Genomic DNA, 6,255 nt, shown 5'->3' on the forward strand with positions numbered 1-6,255 from the left:
CCCCACACCCAATACAACACAAAATCAGCCCAGCCAGCCTCCCAGCCCCTGTCTGCACTGTGTGGGCTCCAGCCATCTTGATGCTTCCCAGGTAGCCTGCCTCCATTGACTTTGGCAGATTCCCATTTACAAGCCTGTATTACAGCACTGGGTTGGGGAATGTCCGCAGAGAGGGATAGTATCCATTGCCATCACGTGTCCAAGTGAGAGAGATGCAGCTACTGTTGCAAACGCCATTCAAATGGGGCTGTACCTGTCCAGCTTCCCCCTGCGCCCCACCTACCCTTACACTCCTCACTGGGGCCTCCCCAGCAGGTTTGGATTTATAGCTATGGGCAGGCAAGGGAATCACTCCCTGGGAGACATAATAACCGTTCCCACAAAACACGTGCTAGCGGCCACCAGCTCTTCCAATCAAGCCCTATGAAACATTCTAGTCTCTGTCCCCACTGCTCCTGTAATCCTGTCAAACTGCACATTTCCAGTTTCCACATCCATTCAAAGCCCACTTTGGGGCTCCCCATGGAGCTCCTGGATCAGGGTTCCAGAAACTTTGTTCCCACCCCCTGACCACTTTTCCCCCACTTATGTGCAGAAAGCGTTGTGACGGGGCGGGGGAGGACTCCCAGGAACCCCCGTCCTGTCAGCAGTTACATGCTTCCTGCCTTGCAGGCCCTGTCTCCCAGTTTTCGACAGTCAGTGTTTCCAATGCCCATTCTGGCTTCCTATCAAGCTGTTTGCCTGCAGAAATCTCACTTCCTGTTGTCGGAGATTATGGGCTAGATATCAGTATGTTCCCTCGTCTGATAGAATGTGACTCGGATCCAAATGGTTGTGGGTTCTGTTCCGGTTCGTTTACAGCATTCTGGCTGCCTTCATGTATCACCGGGTAAACGGAGCCCACTCAGAATCCCAGTCTGTTCCTGTCAGGGCCCATTTTAGCTCCCCAGGGCTGTGGTCCTCAAGACCACTCACCAGCTGTGATCCAGGCCGTCCCACCAGGGAACCTGCCCCGAGCCATCTTCAGGATTTGTCTGTCTCGTGGGCAGACAGAACAGTTCTTGTAGGCACTTTGTGCCTCCATGGGTGCGAGAGGACTATGGCGAGATTCACCACCTTTCTGCATTGCTGCAGACCCCCTACGTCCATCCACTCGTGTTACTGTGCCCAGGAAGCCACCCCTGGATGAGGACCCTGGGCCGATTTCAGTTCCCTTCCAAATGTGGAAGGCATTTCTTCTCATGAGCATTAGTCTGTCCTGTTCTAATGCCCCCCCCTCAAATTCCCATTAGTGATTTCCACAGGGCTGTGCCCCACAAAGGCATCCCTTTTGTAGGCCAGCTTTCCACTGCCATTTGGCCACTGGCCATGACCCCTGAATCTAGAAACCCAGATGGAGGGACTCTTGTTATGTTCAAGTCTTCCATTACTGCCAAGAAAAAGATGTGCAGTTCAGCCCACCAGACTGGTTCGTTGCTGGCCTTCCAAATAGGGTGGTTGTCCCTTCACCTTGGCACTGCTGTCTGTAAGCCAGGCAGCTCTTTATCAGCTGAGAGCTGTTTGTTGGGCACTCTAAGTGACAATCGAATCTGGCAGCTACTCACACAGCTTCAAAGTCAGCCCCAGGGGAAAAGAGGCTCCCTGCTCATGCGTATCTCCTTTCATTCCCCCAGGAGCACAGTTGTGCGTTGTATCATTGAAGTCTGGGCATTGCTGTCACAAATGGAGTATTTCTCCGACACCATCAAAAGCATGATGGATGTTGCAGCTTTCGAGAATATTTTATATCCTTTAGTTACAGAGGCAGACTTAATTAGCCAGGAAGCCTGGGAAAAGAATAAGGAGGTCCATTAGTATCTCAAGGGAGGGGACACTACTGGGAAGTCTCGGGGAGAGCTTAAGAGCCCGCTCCTAAGGTGATGACAAGCTTTGTGCTTCCCAAATCCACACCTCAGCCATATTCACCCAGGCGAAGCGCTCCCTGCAAACAGAACACGTCCTGTGCTGCTTGTTCAGGGAGGGATTTTCAGTGATAGATACGTGACCTTCAGTAAGCTGGATCCCTTTATCCACTCATAGCCAGTTCTATATGATCATTTTGTTTGATGTTTTAAAAATAAACCTGTTCTGTAATTGAAGTCTTGGTTTTCTGTGAACAGGGACAGCCAAAAGTCATGTTACAATATTGTGACTTCTAGGAAGAAATATGCTCGGTCTTCACCTGAGTTTTCTCGCAGAGCTCCTAAAAACCCTTGGGATTTCCTATATGATGAGAAAGATAAAGGTGTATTTTGCTGTTAATGAGGCTTTTGGAAAGATCGTAGGTTACCTAGGAGGGGGGAACCAACCATGTGGTTAGAGGGTTGGAACTTTGAGGTCCACCCCCCTGCCACCTGATTCTCCCCTTTCCCTTGGAGGGGAGACGGGCTGGTGATTGAGTTCGATTGCCAGTGGCCAGTGTTTTAGTCAGTCATGCCTGTGTAGTGAAACCTCCATAAAAGCCCAGAAGAGTGGATCCAGAGAGCATCCAGGTAGGTGAACTCATGAAGTGCTGAGAGGGTACACATCCAGGGAGGACATGCCTTTCCCCTCTACCTTGCCCTATGTATCTATTCTATTGGGCTGTCCCTGAGTCATATCCTTTTATAGTAAATAGGCAATTTAATGAGTAAACTGTTTTTTTTAGTTCTGTGATTCACTCTAGCAAATTAATGGAACTCGAGGGGGAGGGGGCTCTGGGAACCTCTGATTAATAGTCTGTCAGAAGCCTGGGAGACAACCTGGACATGCAATTGGCATCTGAAGTGGAGGGTGGCCTTTTTGGGACAGAAGCCATAGGCAGTGGATGTCATGTTGTCTCCACTTAGATAATGTCAAAATTGAGTTGAATTATAGGACACCCAGCTGGTATCCCAGAATTGCTTGATACTGTAAGGGAGAAACCCATACATTATAATTGGAATCAGAGTAAGGCTTGTGTTGTCTGAATTCTTCTGAACAGCTGGTCCCGAGCCTTGGGTGTAGGGCTCACTGTGCAGCCTCCATATACCATGGGATGTGTGTGTTCAGCAAAGGTTTATATTGGAGGAGGATTAAGAGATAGAGAATGTTTCGTGACTGCATTAACTGAATTCATTCTTTCTTCTTTCCTCTTCAAACACTGGGAGGCTGAGGATAAAGAAAAAAGAGGTTTACTCAAACAGGATGAAAGGTTATAAAACCACATGATTATATCAATTGATGCAGAAAAAGCATTTGGCAAAATGCAATACCCTTTGGTGATTAAAAAACACTCAACAAACTGAGAGAACCAACCTCAATATAATAAAGGCCATCTATGAAGAACTCACAGATCACATCATAATCTACAGTGAAGGACTGAAAATTTTTATTTCTTTTTTTTTGAATACGGGGCTTGAACTCATGACCCTGAGATCCAGAGTCAGATGCTTAACTGACTGAACCACTCAGATGTCACTGAAAGCTTTTCTCTGTTTTCTTTTTATTTTTTTTTTAAAGATTTTACTTATTTATTCATGAGAGACACAGAGGAGAGAGAGAGAGGCAGAGACACAGGCAGAGGGAGAAGCAGGCTCCATGCAGGGAGCCTGACGCAGGACCCGATCCCGGGACCCTAGGATTGCGCCCCGGGCCGAAGGCAGGCGCCAAACCCCTGAGCCACTGAGGGATCCCTGAAAGCTTTTCTTTTAAGATCAGAAACAAGGATGTCCACTTTCACCACTTTCATTACATGTAGTACTACAGAAGTCTTAGCCAGGGCAAGTGGATAAGAAAAAGAAATAAAAGACACCCTAGCAGGAATTGAGAATTAAAAGTCATGTCTGTTTGCAGATGACATGATGGTATACCTAGAAAATCCTAAAGCTTCCACACAAAAATGTTTAAAACTAGTAAATGAATTCAGCAAAGTTGCAGAATACAAAACCAACACTCAAAATTCAGTTGTGTTTTTATACCCTAACAATGAACAATCCAAAAAGGAAATTAAGAAAATGACTCTATTTGCAATAGCGTCACAAAGAAATACTTAAGAATGAACTTAAGAAAGCAAAAGATTTACAAAGTGAGAACTATAAAATATTAGTAAAAGGAAGAAGTTATAAATAAGTGGAAAGACATTCCATGTTCATAGACTGGAAGTCTTAATGTTGTTAAGATGTCAGTATTACCCAAAGTGAGCTATAGATTTAATGCAATCCCTATCAGAATCCCAACAGCATTATTTAGAGAAATAGTAAAATCCATCCCCAAATGCATATGGAACCTCAAGGGACCCCAAACAGCCAAATAATCTTGAAAAATAATGACAAAATTGGAGGTCTCAATTTTCTGATTTCAAAACTTAACTACAAAGCTAAAATAACCAAAACACTACTGTACTGGCATAAAGACAAACATGTAGAACAATGGAATAGCACAGAAACCCCAGAAATAAACCCTCACATGTATAGTAAAAAGTGATTCAATAAGGAGACAAGATCATCCAGTGGATCCATCCATCCATCATCATTGTTGTTGGGACAGTCTCTTCAACAAATGGTGAGGGGAAAACTGGATATCCATATGTAAAGAATGAACTTGAACGCTTACACCATATACATATACAAATAGCAACTTAAAACGACCTAAGACCTAAACGATAAAACTTTTAGGAGAAAATGGAGGGAAAAGCTTCATGACTTTGGGTTTGGCAGGATTTCCCAGATAGGACACCAAAATCGCAGGTAACAAAAGTAAAAATGGATGAATTGCATCAAAATGTAAAACTGCATCAAAGGACATGATAAATAATGCAAAGGTAACCTATGAAATGGTAAAAAATATTTGTTGAACATACATCTGATAGGGGACTAATATCCAGAATACACAAAGAACTTCTATAACTCAACAACAAAAACCCCCAAGTAATCTAAGAAATGGACAAAAGACTTGAATTCACAATTCTCTAAAAGTGATACACAAATGGCCAACAAACATATGAAGGTGCTCAACAATGCTCATTATCAGGAAAATGCAAACCAAAACCACAATGAGGGGTACCTGGGGGGCTCAGTCGATTAAGCATCTGCCATTGGCTCAGGTCATGATCCCAAGGTCCTGGGATCAAGCCTCACATCAGGCTCCCTGTTCAGCAGAGAGCCTGCTTTCCCCATCTGCCTCTCCCCCGCCCCTGCTCCAGCTCGCTCTCTCTCTCTCTCTCTCTCTCATGCTTGCTCTATCTCAAATAAATAAAACCTTTTAAAAAACAAACAAACACACAAACCTGGGCAGCCTGGGTGTCTCAGTGGTTTAGCGCCGCCTTTGGCCCAAGGTGTGATCCTGGAGACCCAGGATCGAGTTCCACATCAGGCTCCCTGCGTGGAGCCTGTTTCTCCCTCTGCCTGTGTCTCTGCCTCTCTGTGTGTCTCTCTTGAATAAATAAATAAAATCTTTAAAAAAAAAAAAAAACAATTGTTGGTGAGGATGTCAAGAAGTTGGAACCCTTGTGCACTGTTGGTGGGAATGTAAGATGGTGAAGCGATTGTGGGAAACAGTATGGTGGTTCCTCAAAAAATTTAAAATATAATTACCATAGAATCAGCAATTTCACTTTTAGATATATATCCAAAGGAGATGAAAGCAGGACCTTGAAGGGATTTTTATGCACCCATGTTCACTGCAGCATTATTCACAATAGCCAAGAAGTGGAAGCAATCCATGTGTCCATCGACAGATGAATGGATAAACAAAATGTGGCCTGTCTACACAAAGGAGTATTATTCAGCCTTAAAAAGGAAGGTCATTCTGACCCAGGCTATAGTGTGGATGAACCTTGAAGACATTATGCTAAGTGAAATAAACCAGCCACAAAAGGGTAAATACTGTGTGATTGCACTTACATGAGGTCCCTAGAGGAGTCAAATTCAAAGAGACAGAAGTACAATGATGGGCTCCAGGGGTGAGGGGGGGGGGAGGATTAGGGAGTCCGTGCTTTGTGGGGACACAGTTTCAGCTTTGCAAAATGGTAGTGATAGTCCCATCACAATGTGAATATACTTAACACCACTGAACTATATGCCTAGAAATGGTTAAGATGGTAAATTTTTTATATTTATTATCACAATAAAAATTTTAAACAATGTGGAGAGAGTAATTATTCACACCCTAAAAGGAAGATGGAAAAAGTAATAGAACAAACTAACAAGATGTGTATGTGGTAAAGAATTAACCTTGCCTAAGAGAGGTCAAGCTTTT

This window comes from Nyctereutes procyonoides, unplaced genomic scaffold, assembly GCF_905146905.1.
Source record: "Nyctereutes procyonoides isolate TBG_1078 unplaced genomic scaffold, NYPRO_anot_genome, whole genome shotgun sequence".
NCBI classification, from domain to species: domain Eukaryota; kingdom Metazoa; phylum Chordata; class Mammalia; order Carnivora; family Canidae; genus Nyctereutes; species Nyctereutes procyonoides.